Source organism: Equus quagga, chromosome 4, assembly GCF_021613505.1.
Source record: "Equus quagga isolate Etosha38 chromosome 4, UCLA_HA_Equagga_1.0, whole genome shotgun sequence".
In the NCBI taxonomy this organism is placed as follows: domain Eukaryota; kingdom Metazoa; phylum Chordata; class Mammalia; order Perissodactyla; family Equidae; genus Equus; species Equus quagga.
Genome location: NC_060270.1, coordinates 124520337 through 124540064, shown reverse-complemented (window position 1 = coordinate 124540064; position 19728 = coordinate 124520337). Strand labels below are relative to the sequence as shown.

Here is a 19728-nt window from a genome sequence, read left to right as displayed (position 1 = left end):
CTCAGGGCTAATCCTCTTCAGCAAATAAGAGGAGGATTGGAGGCAGATGTTAGCTCAGGGCAATCTTCCTCAAAAAAATCATTTAGTTAATTTAAAAAATATGTGAATTTTTTTGGGAAAAATTTAGTTCATAATGCTAACAATTTCTAAGAAATTATTTCACAGAAGAATATGGCATTGAAATAGGTAAGAGTTACTTGAAAAATTTTAAAGTTATCCTGGGTAATAACTAAGTTGGTTCCCTATTTAAAAAATAATAATCCATATCTTCAATATACCAGTTACTCCCAAACTTAAATTGTTATGTAAAAGCTTCTTACATATCAGCCCTTCAAAAAAGAATTTTTAAGCCAAATATTTTATAAATCATTCACAATTAAAAGACTTTTCATGGCTGAATGCCAAGTTGACGTCAGAGAAACTACTAGTTTCCTGTCATAGACACTATTAGAAGCTGCAAGACTCTATAAAAATTTTTCTATGTCAGTAAGTATACTTTTCAGATCTATACTTTTCCTCAGATTCTTCAAAAAGATATGTTTCTCTTTCCTTAATGCTTCAATATTTTGCAATAATGCCCCTTAGAAAAATCATTTATTTTATTTTTCTTGCTGATCATAATGTGAAGATACATCTGCTTGCCAACAGACATTTTGAGTATTGACTTTGACTATGCTCACTGTTCTCTAGGGTTTCATCAAAACCCCTTTTTGTGTCAGAAGTTCAAAGACAGGCATATACACATAGCTTTTAACCAAAGTCTCAACATTTAGGAAGCATTTATCTCAGCATTTATCTTGATTTTTCTAGTGTAGAATTGTCTCATATTCTCTATCCCAAATATTATCATCTGGAGTTCTCACACTTTGACCAATAGAATGCATAAAAACCTCTTTCTCCAGGAACTTCAAAATATTGCTACCAGGCCTCTTGCTACTTCACTCCTTCCCTATAGGGCTGGATTTATGGGATTAACACTTAACCACAGAGATTATTAAGATAGCACCTGTGTCTACTCCTAACCAAATCAATCAATCAACCAATCAACAAACAAGGGGTATTTCTTGTTTTCTGGGAAATGAAATTCCTGGATGAATGGTAAAAAAAATACGAAAAGAATAGACACATTTCTCTGGCTGCCTTAAAACAAAAACAAAAACGCCCACACTTACTAATTTCTTGAAGAGCACAGCTCTCAATCCTCTGAGTTTCAGCGAAGATAGTGAATTTGGGATGATGTGTGTGTCAACTTTCTGTTTTTGGGTAGGCGCTTATTGTTTCTGGGTCCAGCTCTACAGTAACTGGAGTGCCTCCACCATCCTGGGAAAATCTGTCTTAAATGTCAGTGTTTTGAGGTGTGTTTCTTCAACTTCTGTGTATTCAAGGTGTAACTGGCATAAAGATAGCAGATGGCATACATTGCATAGGTTGCCAGTCAGATACCATTTTTAGCCAAGATTCACGTATGTCCTTTGATGTTAGGCATTATTTATTCTATTATGATAAAAGAAAGATTGTGTTTTCAATCTTCTATAGATTTGGTGGCTAATAATTATTACCTCTCAATGAAAAGTGGATTTTAAATGATTTCATTATGACACTCTGCTGCCTACATTAATATGTGAGCAGTTGGTTTAAAATGTTGTCATGTACTTATAACTTTAATATCTAAAGTTACTTTTACATTTAAGAATGAAACACTGTTGACTAATATTGAGGAATTTAAAAACCTCTTTGGATAAAAATATGCTAATTGGTTTTCTTAGATAACTATAATTACACTACTTTCCCATCCTCACACCCTAATAAAACATAGGAGAAAAGAGAACTTCCCTTCCATAAATGAAATTTTTCATAAATAAAATATTTGTTATGCTGAAATCCCAATTGAGTTATGGTACTTTCCAGTCCATTCTTCTTCCTTTTTTTTTTTTTTGGTGAGGAAGATTGGCCCTGAGCTAACATCTATTGCCAATCTTCCTCTTTTTTTCCTTTTCTCCCCAAAGCCACAGTACATAGTTGTATATCCTAGTTGTAAATCATTCTAGTTCTTCTATGTGGGATGTCACCACAGCATGGCTTGATGAGCAGTGTATGTCAGGCCCAGGATCTGAACTAGTGAACCCCAGGCTGCTGAAGCGGAGTACCCAAACTTAACCACTCGGCCGTGGGGCTAGCCCGTGGTGCTTTCCATTCTTCCTGCCGGGTGACAACAATTAATGATATCTAGTATTAAACTTGTTTCATAATAATAACTAACTGAGTGCTTACTAGTGTGCCAGAAAATGTTCTTAGCTCCCTACATACTAATTTCTCATGTAATAGTCACATCAGCCCTAAATAGGATATATTATTAGCCCTGAGCTAACTGCTGCCAATCCTCCTCTTTTTGCTGAGGAAGACTGGCCCTGAGTGCACATCTGTGCTCATCTTCCTCTGTTTTCTATGTGGGACACCTACCACAGCATGGCTTGCTAAGTGGTGCCATGTCCACACCAGGGATCTGAACCGGTGAACCTCAGGCCACTGAAGCAGAATGTGTGCACTTAACTGCTGCGCCACTGATCTGGCCCCACTTTTGTCCTTTTGCTATGTGAATAATAACATCTTAAATAATATTATAGTCCTATAAGTTTCTCTTGCTTTCCTCCTATGGGAGTGGGGCTGATAGAATTTAATTAACTTGGAACAAGTATGATATAACCATTACAGATAGAGCCACCATCAGATAGAGATAGCAATTACCTTATAAGGTTTAAAATATAACAGCTGACAGTAATCACATATAGTAATATACGATGTCAAGGAAAACAGAATGAGTGTTTCAATCTCTTTAAAATTTGAAATTCTGAGATGTAAATATTTTGCCCATTTGATATTCATGCTTTTCTCTTTGTCTTTGTTACTTCTTTTGCCCATGTTACTTTCTCCATCTGGACTATTCTCTCTCTCTCTCTCTTTCTCTCTCCCTCTCTCTCTGACAGATGCTTAGATCACAATAATATCTCCTTTGTTGGTCCAGAGGAAAATCCTGAGGCTCTACTAAGGTTATTTCCTGAATCAAAACAAATAAATTTGTTTGAAAAGCTGATCCAAAGGAGGAGGGGGGGAAAAGACTTTAATGTGATAAACATTTTCCCAGGGATTTCAGGGCTATTATCCATCATTATTTGGTAAACAGAGTCAATTAAAGGCATTCACATGTAAAACATTTCTTACAAAGAGCTCACAGTGACTCTTACAGTCCTGGGAGAAAACCATGGGGAGGAGAAGAGGGGAGGAGGAAAGACTTCAGACCTTTAACCGAGAGTAATTGGAAACATTTTATGTGCTCTGAATTAATTTATTTGTGCCCTCTTTAAAATGTAATTGCTACTTCATTTTTAGGAAAAAGCAAATTCTATATTTCCACATAATGTTCTAATTACAAATTGTGTAGAGCATAGAGGAAGGGAGAACAGGAAAAAAAGCCTAAAGAAAAAAACCGCATTTGTAAATCTTATTTTTTTTCTTGATCTAGCTATTTTTTAGCTATCATTGGAGTATAATCATTTCACTCCGCTATACCGTGATTACATTACTTCATTTCCTTTACTAAAATTTTGTTGGTAGCTTTTCTGAGAGGGGAGGGTTTGTATGTGAATTACAGTAAAGTCCAAACGCCGTCCGGGACTATCACAAGAGCAGAAACAACCAGCTGCAGAAGAGAGTTTTCAAGTTTTCCCTTGTAGGCAACAGAGGACTCCAGCACAAGATCATAGTGAATTCATTGGTTTATTTCTGCAGCCGGTGTCTGGGGTCCTGCATCATCCTAACTTTTTAAAAGAAAGATACATAGTACATAACGTAATTTTATGAATATCATGTTAGTCGTCTTTGGATTTTATTTCTAGATTCTCTACTTCTTAACAATATTTTAAATAAACTTTAAAATATATTGTCATGCTTCTTAAATGTTGCCTTACTCATCTATTAATGAAGACATTAGGAGAAAGAAAAAAATGAAAAAAACCTCACTATTAGCTAAAAAACAAAATCCAAATATGTTTTCTAACTATGTAAATAAACATCAAAATAGCATTATTTTGCAAACTGTAATATTTTGGTGCATGCATATCTGAAATAAATTAGTGGGAAAAAGTTCCCCTTTTTTGGGGGGGCTTCAATACTTAATGTATTTGCATTAATATATGTGTCTTGGATATAATTGATATTTTTCCCTCAGAATAATAGAATTAAAGAAAAAAAAAAGGACCTTAAGAATCTAGTCCAATACTCTTATTTTACAAAAAAAAAAAAACAACCTCAAAACTGAGACTACCAAAGATAAATGGTTTTGCTCAAATTATACAGAGCTTGCATGGTGATGGAAACCAAGATGACATGTAGAGGTGGAATATTAGCAACCTTAATGCGCTATACACAGGAAGCCTAGGCCACATGTGTTGTTATTAGAACCAGCCTTCAATCTGTTCCCGCTGCGATCTCCAGGTTCGTTAAAATTAGAACCTTGGGTTTATTCACATTCAACCTGATGCTATTTGAATTTTTTAAATGCAATTTTTTACCTAAATATATGCTTATTGCTAAAGAAGGCTTTAATATCAAGCAGTATATATTTATATCTCTCAGTCCTCACCTCATGCCCGAGGACTTCTCATTCACTTATTTTTAAATTTGGATTTTTTTCCCTTAAAATAGAAGTGAATAAAAGTCAACGTCAGCACAGATTTCTAGGATTAACAGGCAAAAATACATGACTAAAATTTTGAAAATGTGCTATTTAAAAATTAAAAGAAGTAGTTCATTTGAAAATGTTCATAACTTTCCTGTTTTGATTACCATGATGTTATCACCTACCAACTTTTAAAATTTTCTTCAGAGTATGAGAAAACACTTTCTTTGACTAATTTAAGTCCCTTCTTCATTTTACCAGTGGTGGAGACAAACATTCTTAACTAGTCTTTTACTCTTCGTAAGACACATAAATTTTGCTGTGATCAGTCTTTGTAAATCATTAAAACAATGTGAATTATTATAACTATGGACACATATTTTGTAGCAGATAATTATTTCATTTATTTATTTATTTAAAAACTCAGTGACACACCAGGCAGTGCCCTGGGGACTTGCAGCTGAGTAAGGCAATGCCTTCTAATGCCCTCAAATAGCACTCACATTTGGAGGGGAAGATAGAAAAAGAGACCCAGGTTTAGGGTGATAATGCGCTATTCAAGGATGCTTAAAAAAGGAGCAGAGGTAATGAGGAGGGAAGTCAAAGGAAATGAGAAGTTCAGATAGGATTTCTTGAGGATTTCTTGAGAGCCAAAGTCCTGAAAAGACAGTAATCAGATCCTTCATAAAGCATCGTTAGCATTATTAGACAAAATAGCTCTGTTTTTTCCAAAATTCTGCTTTTCCTACATCCGACTAAAAGATTTTCCAGTTAAATAGTTGATGTATATGTTTAATAATGTTGAGTCCATCACTCCTTCCCTGACTAGGCAATAAACTAGGAAAACCTTTCCTTCTGTCTTCCAGTTTTAGCTCCCTCTCCCTGTCTCACTGTCTCTCATATTATAACTGTGTGCGCACACACATACACGCTCTCTGAAAAAGGGGACCAAACCATGTCTTTTTTTTAAACATTTACTGATCACTGACTCTAAGTGCCAACAACAGCATTATAAGAAGCGGTTAGTTAAAAAGACCATAGATCTAACTAAATAAATAAACAAAACAAATAATGTTACATCCAGTACATCCTGGTTGTATTTTTTCTCGCCAGCGTACCTTCCATCAGACAGAGGCAGAATTCTCCTAAGATGTTTTTCATGATGAAGATGTTTAGCAGGAAATTTAAGTTTGAATTGTGGATTGAATATTCTGTACATCTTCACTAGTTAAAGAATTAATTTCCAATTTTTAAAAGTACATGTTTTCTTACAAATAATTTTCATAAAATAGTAAAAGCTAAATCAAAATATATGCAATTTTACAGTACAACAAATTATTTTCAAGCCTAAAAAGTCATTTTAGATGATAAAGTCTTGTTTTTATTGTTTCTTTGCCAAACATGAACATAACGTTTTTTTTTTTTCCTCTGGGGATGGTGGTGGGGTGGTCCAGAATCAAATTTTGACAATACGAAAGAAGTGATAAATACATAGCCCAACATTGGTACTATTTTATATTAAAAGTCAACATTATGTTTTAAAACATAAATAATAATTTTTGTTTAATTAAATTAATAACACTACTGATTTGATTATTTTGTTTTAATTATTTTGTATGTATGTATTATGTCTTAATTATTATTTTGGACAACAAAATAACTAATAACCATTCTGGCTTTTCTTTCTTTCTCCTAGAACCAGTTACATTTTATATCCTTGCACCGTTTTATCTCTAACTAATAACCCCTTGCTATATCCAGATAAGGTATATGAGACATTCAGTTTCACTGGTGTTCCTGATCCAGAAAATGATTAAGCAAATAAAAATCAACAGTTGATAACAAACACAGAAGTCTTCTTAGGGTAGGTGTTTGTGACAAAGCAGAAAAGACTTCACTTCCTTAATAATATTGTCAGAGATCCAAAGAAAAGATGAGGAAGACTTGAGCCGTGGTGTTTATTACCATTCTTTGAAGAAAGACCTAATACATATATATGTAATATATATGCACCTCCTAACAGAGTAAGGGTCAGCACTGTTATGCACAAAGCAAAGTAGCTATGAAGAGAAGACAAGTGATTTTGGAGATGACACCCATTGTCACTCTCCCTTGAATATGTTAAATCCCATGCCTTTGGTGGCCGATGAAGTTCTCTTTGACAGAAAGCCGAGAATATTGGCATAGTTAAATATTCACACGCAATTTTATTCAAAATTGCTAGTCTTTTCACTGGGACCAATTAAGAAAATAAGACATTTTCTTTCTGCTGCAGGGAAGAGAGGGATCATTACCTCTCAAATACTTATCACCTCGCAGATTGTGACAGGTGATTTCGGGTTCTGAGATTTAAGCCCCACAGGATATTTGAGAGACCTGTGGCACGCCCATCCGGGGGAGCCGCAGAAACCCAGGCAAGGGTTGATTTCCGTCTACATTCTCGGTTAGGAAATCCCGAAGCTAGTATCCCAAACCAGCGCCTGTCCACGCAGAACCTGTCCTCTCTCTCCTGCATCTTGCTTTCTACTGTTTTCCTGTCTTTTTTTTTTTTGCCAATACAAGTCCCCTACTGCTATTCTTTTAAAAAATGTTATCTGCTGCCAAAAGCAGCATACTATTCAGACAGACTTATTGACTCCTGCCCCAGAAAGCCACATGTGAGTTTTCCAGCCCTTGCCTCCCCCAAAGTGGCCATCAGGCTATCTTTTATTTACTTTCATCTTCTTCTGTGGCTTTTTCCCCCGCTGACATTGCTGTACAGACTTTCGGTGGGAAACACTTCTGGCTGGAAAGACAGACACACATAATATGACAACCCTAACAATGCATAGGATTAATTTGAAGCGACCAAGACAGACCTCAGGATGTTGTGATTCCCTTCTCTCCCCGCGCCTCCCCCCGGAAAACGGCTTATTAGGTACCTAGGGAACAATTCCATAGGATTAAGTTACTCTCTTTCAGGTTATTTTAACTTTTACAAAAAAAGGACTTATTTTCCGTAATGATTTTTTTCCTCTTTATTGGGGAAAAAAATCTTACTCAAGAGGACAGATTTTTGACTTGACTTTTTAAAATGGTGAATTTTCGGGGCAATTGTCTCTTCTTTTGTTTCTTCAAGGTATTTTGCATTTTCACTAAAATGCACCATCTTAAGACTTAGAGAGGAAGCAGTCAAGTCAGGAAAATGTTTTACTGTGGTTGTTAAGGTCTATTACATACACTATGTCAAGCGTGACAGGGCATTTTTCTTTAACACATCCTCATCCATTAAGGCTGAGATTCAGAAAAAGTGCTTGGCACAACAATTTAGCAGGAAAGAAAGCTATTTTAAAAGTCTTTTGGGAACATGTTTGTGAAACAGGAAAAAACATACAATTGAGTTGATAATAGCACTCCGCAAAGGTTAGACTCACCGAAATGGCTTTGCCATCTTTTTTCACAGAGAACGTGTTGTTCTGAAGCAGCGGTTCTCACTTAAGCACGGCTTAATTCAGCAAAGAGCTTCTTCCTGTGCGACTTCTTCTGCACTGGAAAATCTATTTTTAAATTACAACCCAGACTTAGTCACAGGGTAAATAATTAAAAATAAGCTGTGTTTGGTATGTGCGCAATTTACAGCACTTTGTAGAGGGCATCACGGGACTGTGTGCCCAGCAAATTTCTCCATCCCATATGCAGTTTTCCACTCATTAATTCCCCCAAAGACTCTCGAGTGCCCTGCAGGCCTGCACCTTCACTTTCCCTCACACAAGCTTGGCTCATTTCTGTACCCAGGCTTTTGAGTCTCTAGGTCTTTGTCCCTAGAAAGTTCTAACTCTGTCCTCTATCACTGCACCTTCTTACTTACTTTGAATTCCTTAAACACTGACGGTTTGAAATGTGCTCCAATTCAATTCACAGACACACCTCTTAGACTACACTGTCTACTCCCTTCCCATGACGGACAGTCTTTCTGGACAAAATGTCACCATTTACTATTACATGATGATGAGAGTGAACTTTCTATTTTGAGGCTCTCCCTTACTGACCTCCAGAACTCTCTAGACAAACACTCCGAGACACTTTCTTCTTCAAAATGTCTGATCTGTATGCAAAAATTTTCCCACCACCCCTTTTCTGCTGCTAGATTCCCTATATTAGTGATTAGAACCTACTCAGATGCTCACGTTAGAATTTGGGGAATCTCTTCAGGTTTCTTACATTTGCTAAGTTCTCATATGCTCATAGATTAAACCATTTTAATATCTCCAACTTTTAAATACTCCTCTCCATCCCCACTATTATTAATATTATTATTATTATTATTGTGTGTGTGAGGAAGAGGCCCTGAGCTAACATCTATTGCCAATCTTCCTCATTTTGCTTGAGGAAGATTGTCCCTGAGCTGTGCGATGTCACCACAGAATGGCTGACCAACAGCGTTAGGTCTGCACCTGGGATCCCAACCTGTGAACCCCCGGCTGCCAAAGCAGAGCGCGCAAACTTAACCACTACACCACGCGGCCGACCTCCTCCATCCGCGCTGTTGTTATTCTTCGTTCCAGGTTCCAGCCTTCAGGATTACTTTCTTGCCTCACTTACTTAGAAGTTGCTGCAGTATTCTGATTTGTCTCTCTGCAACTTTCCTTGTCACCGTCTTTGAATTAATCATCCTATTTTCTAAAAAAAATATCTTGTCATAGTGCTGGACTGCTGAGTTCTCCCACAATTTTTATTCATTATTTGCAGCCAGGTTAGCAAATATTTGGAATACATGTCGTTCCTTCTCAGGATGGTGCCCCTGGCAGACATCACTGAAGCATCAGTTGACTCTCACTGAGTCTAGATTCAACTTCAACACTGCTGGTACAGCTGTCCTGCCTGCCACCACCAGCAATCAGAGGGGGCATCTTACATGAAAATCTCTAGCCTAGAGCATTAATTCAAAACTCTTCAACAGGACAAAAGATACCATCTTTAATTTGCTTTCTTGTCTTCCTGGAAAGCCTTATCTCTTAACATACCTGCATCTTTCAAGCACCTGGTACTTCCGTGTTACTGACTTTTTGATACTCCATTTAAGTGTCATATTCTCGATGTCTCTCTTTCTCTCTCTCTCCACATGCATACACACACACACACACAAATATACTTCCATGTAAAATGCATCATTCCATCTGATCAGACACTAAAAAATATTTATTGACTACCAATAACACTTCGTTATCCATATTTGTAAATCTGCCTTCCCCTACAAGGTTTTGACTATTTCTGAGAGCAGAAATAATAGCATTTCTGTATCCTGAGTAATTAACATAGCTTTTGGAATATACCAGTTTCCAAATAAATGTTTGAATGAATGAATAAATAAATGAATATATTAAAAAACACTAAGATGGAATTATGTTTAATGGTGTAAGAATTAGAAATCTTGTCAAGGGACAAATTTCAGTATTATCAACATTCTGTTTGCTTCTTTATAAAAATAATGGAGAACAGAGTTAATTTTAAATCAACTATGCATTTACCTGAGACACCTACATTGATTTTTCTCTTTCCTTCCTTCTTCCCAGCCTCCCTCTTTCCCACCCTTCCTCCTTCACATCCTTCCTTCCTCCCTCCCTTCCTTCCTTCCTTCCTACCCTTCCTTCTTTCCTCCCTCCCTTCCTTCTTTTCTTCCTTCCTTCGTCACTTTCTTCTTTCCATCTTTCCTGCACTTTCCTTTTACCTAGTAATAACATAATTAGTTTTACCTAGTAATAACTTCAGAAGGGAAATATTAGGATATAAGATTTTTAACCCAAGTTAATTTCCAAGAATGATCTAAAGTTCAATAATTTCTCTTCTCTTTCTTGCTAATATTCCTGTATGGTTTTTTTCTTGTTGTTATTGTTTGTAATAACACAATTAAAATATATCATAAATGTTATAAAAATATCTGCATTTGTATATAAGTGGTCAGTTTTCTACTCTTGTGAAAAACAAAATAAAAGACTGCACAAACTTTAAAACAACAAATCACTGTCAGGAGAAAAAAGATAAACAATTATGGATGCTATTTTTTTACCAAGGAAGATTAGCCCTGAGCTAACATCAGCTGCCAATCATCCTCTTCTTGTTGGGGAAGATTAGCCCTGAGCTGACATCCGTGCCCATCTTCCTCTACTTTATATGTGGGACGCCTACTACAGCATGGCTTGTCATGTGGTGCCGTGTCCGCACCCGGGATCCGAACCAGCGAACCCTGGGCCGCCGAAGCAGAATGTGAGCACTTAACCGCTGTGCCACCAGGCTGGCCCCAGCAGCATTATTTTTAATAGCTAAAAAGTGGAAACAATTCAAATGTCCATCAACTGATGAATGGATAAACAAAATGTGATATATCCATACAATGGTATATCATTTGGGAATAAAATAAAAGGAGTACTAAAACATGCTACAACATGGATAAACCTTGTAAACATTAAGCTAAGTAAAAGAAGCCAGTCACAAAAGACACATATTGTATGATTCCATTTATATGAAATGTCCAGAGTAGGCAAATGTATAGAGAGAGAGACCATATTAGTGGTTGCTTAGGGCTAGAGGAGAGTGGCAATGGGAGTGTTCTAAAATTAGATTGTGGTGATAGTTGCACAACCCTGTGAATACACTAAAACCATAGAATTATACACTTTAAATTGGTAGACTATATGGTATGTGATTTATATCATAATAAAGCTGTTTTTTTTAAAGAAAAAAAAGGAAATGCAAAGTCATGTGTATCTAAGGAAAGAATTATGCTGAGCAGAACATCCAGTTTTCTCTCTCTCTCCTTTGTCAAGAGATAAATATGTTCACATTATAAAACAAAACACATTGACCAAAAAACCTGCCTAGCTTACAGAGCATCCCATGAATGGAAAGTTTAAATCGTTCCTTCAATTTCATGTTCAACAACAACAAAATTTAGCTATGTTTTATATGTTTGGACTGTTTTGATTTGTAAGGAAAAGTGCACTTTCCTTGAAATTTGCTTTCAGAAACTACTTTTTAATTCATACGCAAATATTGTATTTCCCTTCAGAAATAACTTTTAATTTATAAAAAAAATAAACATTATATATAGTTAAGGCAAAAGGTATAGTGATATACCTGGAAAACTTCCCTTAATTTTAAATAGGATCCATTGGGGCCAGCCCGGTGGCATAGCAGTTAAGTTCACGAGCTCCACTTAGGCGGCCCGGGGTTTGCCAGTTCAGATCCCAGGCCCAGACCCATGCGCCTTGTCACCATCCTTGAATTAAGCAGGGCCAGTCTTCCTCAGCATAAAGGAGGAGAATTGGAGGCAGATGTTAGCTCAGGGCTAATCTTCCTAAAAACAAATAAATAATAATGCTGCTTGAACATTCATATACAAGTGTTTGTTGGGACATATGTTTTTATTTCTCTTGGGTGTATACCTAGGAATGGAATTGCTGGGTCATATGGTAACTCTAGGTTTATAATTTTGAAGAACTGTCAAACTGTTTTGCAAAGCGGCTATGCCATTTTACATTCCCACCAGCCATATATAATGGTTACATTTCTCCACATCCTTTCCTATATTTATTACTGTCTCTTTTTTATCATAGCTGTCCTAGTGGGTATGAAGTTGTATCTTATTTTGGTTTTGAATTGATTTCCCTATAAGTAGTGATGTTGATCATTTTTATCATGAGATTATTGGTCATCGGTATATCTTCTTTAGAGAAATGTCTTTTCAGATCTTTTGCCCATGTTTTAATTGGGTTGTTTGTTTTTTTATTATAGAGTAGTAAAAGTTCTTTTCAAAGTTCTTTATATATTCTAGACACAAGTCCTCTGTCAAATATCTGATTTGCAAATATTTTCTCCCATTCTGTGAGTTGCTGCTTCATTTTCTTGATGGTATCATTTGTTGCACAAAAGTTTCTAATTTTGATGCAGCCCAATTTGTCTATTTTTTTGCCATTTGTGCTTTGGGTATCACATCTAAAAAACATTGCCAAACACTAGGTCACAAAAAATTGTTCATATGTTTTCATCAAAGGGTCGCATTACTTTTTGAGCTGGCTGCAAATATCTTGCCACAGGCACATATTAGCTGTAGATTATCCAAGAGCATATACTGCTAAGTCTATTTCAGATTTAGAGAAAATAATCACCTCATAGATACATTTGGGTGTAAACGTTAGTTTCTGCACTCCTATTAGCGGGGCTTGGAATATGCTTTGGGAATTAATAATGATGCTTTGCTTTGATGTAAAAGAGAGTAATCTTTAGATACTTAGATTACAAGATAGAAAGGAGCTTGAAGTCATCTTATTTTACAGGTCAGGAAACTGAGGCCTGGCAGTGACTAACCTAAGGATATTCAGGCTCTGTAAGCTAGGTAGAATGGAAAATGGAATTTTCTTGGTAATCTTTCCATTATACCAGCATTTCTCGTAGTGTTAGTTAGAAATGTTTTGGTTGCAAGAGATAAAACAACAAATCAATCTTGTTTAGGCATAAAGTGTAACTTACTGGTTACATGGATGAAGAAATCCATTATGGGAGCTGATTTCAGATGTGGCCAGACTCTAGGGCTCTAACGTCCTGCAGTCTCCACCAATCCCCAGCTGTCATCTGATAGCCTCTGCTTGACTTCATTTTTTGGGATAGGTTTTCTCCATGTGGTAGGAAGGATGCATGAGGGGAGCCCAATAATCATGCTCTCCTTGCTTTGCAACCTCCGCAGAAAGAGAAAACCTTCCCTGATAACACTAACAGAGATGTCCCAGGGAGAATTCTGATGGCGTGGCTTGGACCACATTTCCATGCCTACGCCAATCTAAATCAGAGGACTGTGCTAGTCTGCCCAGATTTCAGTCACTTCCTACCTCAGTGACCAGGAAGCCAGCCTCACTTGAACCAGAGGGAATAGATTCTCTATTGGGAAGAAAGGTTCATTCCATCAGAGAAAAAAAGAACACGTGCTGGACCAACAGTATCAGCAGCGTGTGTGTGCTTCCCAAGTCCTGAGAAATGCTAAAAGGTGTCACATAAAATTTTTTTGGAGAAAGATTGAAAGCTCCAAATACCAAAAATACCATAATTTTGATGATGGACTGCTAGGTTAAGTTAAAATTCCAGCAGAATTATATATTTTTTGATTTCATCGTCTATGGAAGAAAGCATGTTTTCACATAGATTTTGACTCCTAACTTTGTGGAAGGGAAATAAGTGTAAAGCTCTTAGGCCAAAGGGCTAGAAAAATGTGTTTTGCTTCTATGCTCTTTGAGCAAGCAATTCTTTCCATATTACATCTCCTGGAGGGAGAGCGCTCCACCAAGTACAAAGCATTTTTTTTAGGCTCCCCCCCACCTTTTACTAATTGGGCTGGGGTTTGGCAGCTTGCCTCTTTCCAATAAAAAGAGGGTGACCAAAATCACCGGAAAATGGTTAATTATGTCCACAATGGGAAGATTATTCCCGTGAGTAAGTACTTCAGAGTGTAAAATGAAGTCCCAAATTTAATCACAATATTATCTCTCTTTAATGGTTATTCAACCTGGAATGTTCATTAGATTAGAAAGTAAGCAGAGTCAACTTTTTTTTTGGGTTCCAGTACAGTGCTGGTAAAAGCTTTCATCGTCAACCTAAAATTAAAGTCAAACCTGGGCAATTTTGTATCTTGTTTTTAATTGGATTAGCATGTTATACTCTTTAAGATGTGACTGATTACAACATATACAAACAATCCGCAGAGCTTTAGTTTATATAAACTCAATATTAGGAAATATGCAGTGATATTAACATCATAGATGGACATCATATTTGGGAATATACTTGTTATTATTTGCTTTATTTGATATTTTCCTAACTGACTTAAGTGATAGAATTTAAAAAATCTTATTATTTCTGTAGAAGATAAAAAAACCCAAGATGCATATGACCATCACCTTAAAATATAGGGTTAATTTTCACTTATAATGCTATTGAAATTATGGCAAATAACTTAAAATGTATAAGTTTACTTATATTTCTAAAAATTTTAACATGATATAATAGTAGCTAACATTTACTGAGTTCTGAAAGGTTTTTGTGCATTATCTCATTTTATTTTCACAATAGCCTTCTGCTTTAGGAACTATTTTGCAAATGAGAAAACTATTCTTACAGAACTTGTTTAGCTTGCCAGTGTGAGGCCAAATTGGGTCTTAACATCAGGAAGGCTAACTCACATTTGTAGCCAGTCTAACTACCGCCTCTGCTTGTAACTGATATCACACGTTGTCCCTCTGTTATGCTAATTATTAAAGATCAGTCAAATGTCACTTTATTTATTTCAATATCTCTCTGGAAAAAAGAAAACTGTCTCACTAGTCAATAGGACAATATTGACAATCGTGGTCAGTAGTTTCCCCGCAAGCATCTTTGCTGCAGACATCTTTGCTGCAAGCATTTTCGTTACATAACTAATTGACCGTAAGGCAATTTTTCCATAAAAGATAAAATCATGAAAAATAACAGAGATATTAATTAAAAAGGACATAATAAAACATGAATAAATAAATAAAATTAAAAAGACTTTATTACAAAATACTAAATATTTGAATACATTTAAAACGTGTACGTAGATTCATGGTAATACTGCACAAAAAACTGATTTTATTTTTTTTGTGGATAGTACTTAACTAAGCACGTGTTTTTGTTCTTTGGGAAATGTGGGTTCAACTCTGCGCCCTCAAAGAAGAGGCCCTTGGCTCTCTTATTCTCTTGCAATGTAGTATGTTTCAAAATAAAAAAACAACTCTTCGGGCACATCATTGTCATGTCAGCTTGATAAAGCCATCAAGAAAACATCGCTAGCTGGAAGAAACGCTAACTGTTTTAAGACCAGCATCTGCTCATTACTGTGTAGACCATTATGAGGGCTAGCTAAGATTAATATCACATAAAAATGGGAGTAACTTCGAGAACTTCATCAGTGGAGAAATGAAAAGAAACCGACAAGAAAAAAAACCTGGTGACCAGCTATTTTTTTTTTAACCTCTAATGGTGGTTGATTCATCAATGGAAAAATGGCACCAAAAAACAAAAAACAAAAAAACCTCAATCTCTCAACAGTTATTTTTTAATCTTTTATGGCAAAACTGCCTTATAGCCAATTAGTTATGCAACAAAAATGCTTGCAGCAAAGATGTTTATGGCAATACTACCCAGCACCATTTACGATATATGTTTTCTTAGCATGTAGAACTTAATAGTCATAATTAAACTCAGGTGTCTCTTTAAAAATAAAATACCTTCTAGAGGTTTTTATGAGAATTTTTGTTGACTTTTAAAAATTGGCTATTAGATGTGCTTATATACTCGGTCATTCATATGATTTTTTTTCTTTGTGAGGAAGAGAGACCCTGAGCTAACATCTCTTGCCAATCTTCCTCTTTCTTTCCGAGGAAGATTGTTGCTGAGCTAACATCTGTGCCAATCCTCCTCTATTTTGTACATAGGATGCTGCCCATGGCTTGATGAGCAGTGTGTAGGTCTGCACCTGGGCCCCAAACTCGTGCACCCCAGGCCGCTGAAGTGGAGTGCATGAACTCAACCACTACACCAATGGGGCAGCCTCTCACTTTGATGAACTAAATGTAATAAACTTTCTTACTGTTTCAATTGATTACCTTGTGGAATTTATGCACTGTTGAATCATTTCTTAACATGTCCTGTAATTTCTGACACTCTGTAATTTTTAAATTTTTACCTAGGTCATTTTCTGTGAAATGCAAAAGAGATAAAAACCCAATGTAGCCAAAATTCAGAAATTGTTGGTTTCCAGTCCCAGGAGCGTTAAGGCTATTCGAATGATGACAGCAATCAGTTTAGCTTGGCCTAGATGAACTGATTAGATTCCATTCTGAGAAGTCTGGCAAGGGAGCTTATGAAGAAGTATGTTTGCTTTTCTAATTTCGATTTTTTGCAGCGGAGAAGAGAGAGCTAGACTTTCCCCAAACGGCCTCTAAAATGTAAGAATAGTTCTAAAAGGAGGCAGTAGAAGATGAGGTGAAATCAAGATGTGATTTGTTTTGGCCTAGATAACTTTTCCACGAACTCCAATGTGACAAGAAAACTCAGGGAGCCAAAAGGTCCACTGTCCACAGTCTTCAAATTCCAGCTCAAACTCCTGGGCCAATTGGTGGTAGGAGACCCACGGAAAGTCTTCCTGAGCCAGAAAAGATGGTGTCAGGAATGACTTAGTTTCAAGGATGTTGTGGATTTGGGTTATTTTGAACAGAAGTATTCCTGTATGCCAACCACTTTTTTCTTTTTGCATAAATTTTGAACCCCTACCCAAGGCTTAAACTGATCTTGTCCTATTCTTTCATTTTATAAAAGAGACACCTGGGAGGGGTGTAACTCGCTCAAGCTCATTGAATGACAGCATATTGACTGAAGCCAGGACTAACTTCCTGTCTTAAATGTTCGTGAAATCATCCCCCTCAGCACCTCATAAATGAGTCCTACGGGCTGTGTTTAAAAGTAATGAACTGAGCCTCTAAAATCAGCATAAGATTACTGCTCTTCAACTTGATAAGTATTTTTGTTGAGGTCAGAAGTCTTAACTTATATTCACTTTTATCTCCCTACACAACTAGGTAAAAGCAGATGCTCAATAAATAGGGTAAGATGACTAACTGAATTCCTGGAAGGATTTCTTAATTTAAAATGCATTTTAAAATGCTCGAGAGTAAGATAATATATGTGGTTTTTATTTTGGTAACTTACCAGAATGGCAAGTCTGAGTTGTCAAGCCACTTACTCATGTAAGTTTAGAAAAAATCTACTATCACAACATTACTAAGAAAATGAGTTAAAATAAGACATTGTGTAAGAAAAAATATAAATGTGTTTGATGAATAGAAGTGAAATGAAACGCAAAAAATTGGATAGTTAGGCAAAAGAACTGAATGAGCAAAATAGAAACGTATCCTGACCTTTTTAAACCTTAATTATCCAAATAAATGACTCAGTTCTCTGAGTCAGTATGGTGTAGGGCAAAGGGCCCTGAATTTAGAGTGAAAGAATCTAAATTCTTAGCTTGGGGTCAGCCCTAGGCATCTGGGGGACCTTGGCCAAGTCACTAAAATATGTATACTGTACTTCCCTGGTTCATTCAGTTGAGATTATCATTGCCATAACTAATTAGAATCATAGAATAATGCAGATAATAGCAATAGCTAATGCTTATTGGGAGTTTATTATGAACATGTTCTTTATATTTGTCATGTAATTTAACATTTAAAACAACCTGACTAGGGGTCAGCCGGGTGGTGTAGCCGTTAAATTTGTGTGCTCTGCTTCAGTGGTCCAGGGATCGCAGGTTTGGATTCCAGGCACAGACCTAGCACCACCCGTCAAGCCATGCTGTGGTGGTGTCCCACATAAAATAGAGAAAGGTTGGCACGGATGTTAGCTCAGAGACAATCTACCTCAAGCAAAAAGAGGAACATTGGCAACAGATGTTAGCTCAGGGCCAATCTTCCTCACGCATGCATAAAATTAAATTAAAAAAATAAAAATAAAACAACTTGACCAGACAAGTTATAAAAATTCTAGGCCACATTGATTGAGCCACTGTTCGTACACCCATTTTCCTGTCAGGAGATAGGTTTAGAGAGGTTAAGTGCTGCAAGAACTGGAATTTGAAGCGATGTCTCTCTGATGCCAGCATACATCTTCTAACAAGTATGCAATAGAAAACAGAGCTAAAGATCAAGTTCAGTACTCATTTTCTAGTTGGATAAACCAAGCAGAAAAGAGTTGAATTGATTTTCTCAAAATCACAAAGCAATTTAGGAGCAGCTGGAAAGAGATGCTGCTAGCTAATGTGACTGCCTTGCACTATGATTTCCAAAGTTGGGAGAGATGACCAGTCAGTGAGAAGCAGAAACTTACCACTTAAGTTTGGAGAGAAAATGTAATTCTTGATCAGGTGAGGATTTGTAATTAGTCTTCTACTACAGTTGTAACAAACTGCCACAAACTTAGTGGCTTAAACCAACACCCTCATAGTTCTATAGATCTGGCGGAGCCAGCAGCAGGGCATCAATTCCTTATCTCGTGTTATCTCTTCAGCTTTCTTTTCTGCTGCATCTCTCTGACTCCTCAACATTCTTTTTCTACTTTGAAGGGTTCAAATGATTCATTTAGGCCTACCAGGATAATTCACAATAATCTAGGATAATCTTTCTATTTTAAGGTCCATAACCTTAAAATCACAGATTCTGGGGATTAAGGCATGCAAATATTTGGGGCCTCATTATTCTGCCTACCACAGGACTTTTCCATCTGTACCACTGGTTCTCAATTGTAGCTATACATTAGAATAACCTGGAAAACCTGAAAAAATGCTTATCCCTGGGCCCCAATCAAGATGAACTGAATCGGAATTTCTAGGGGTAGAATCCAGGAATGATATATTTTTTTTTTTCCTTTTTCTCCCCAAAGCCCCTCTGTACATAGTTGTATATTCTTTAGTTGTGGGTCCTTCTAGTTGTGGCATGTGGGACGCTGCCTCAGCATGGCTTGATGAGCAGTACCGTGTCCGCGCCCAGGATTCGAACCAACGAAACACTGGGCTGCCTGCAGCGGAGCGCGAGAACTTGACCACTCAGCCACGGGGCCAGCCCCAGGAATGATATTTATTTAAAGGTGTCAGAAAATTATAATACGCTTGAGAGGATTAAGAACATCCTAAAACACCAGGTTTCTTCAATTTGATTAAATTCATTTTGTAAGTAATCCACTCAAAATACACTTTCTCTGTAACCTCTTTATGCCCTGGCTCTGCTAGGGTTTGGAGTCACCAAGATGGTAATGATGCAAGTCCTATTCTTACTGTGCTCACAATCTAGTGGCACAAACAGACACACAAAGGAATAATTACAACATGACATGATACGTTTTAAAATAGATATTTGGATAACTTGTTCTGGGAGTTCTGGGACATTAATTGTGCCTCGGAACATTGCAGAATATTTTGCTTGATTTATACTTGATAGTTCTTTTTCAAGTAGTCTGGTCAGTAC

General features: G+C 36.7%; 1 protein-coding gene and 1 long non-coding RNA gene across 4 annotated transcripts in view; one reads left to right on the top strand and one right to left on the bottom strand.

Moving 5' to 3' along the window:
* Positions 1–8180, bottom strand: part of LOC124238582 (uncharacterized) — a 63852-nt gene extending 55672 nt beyond the window's left edge. The window contains exon 1 of the long non-coding RNA XR_006888333.1: positions 8089–8180. This is a non-coding gene — a long non-coding RNA (uncharacterized LOC124238582). The remainder of the gene's footprint in view (positions 1–8088) is intronic.
* CALCRL (calcitonin receptor like receptor) overlaps positions 1–19728 on the top strand; it is a 103148-nt gene that overhangs the window by 37496 nt on the left and 45924 nt on the right. The window lies entirely within an intron of this gene.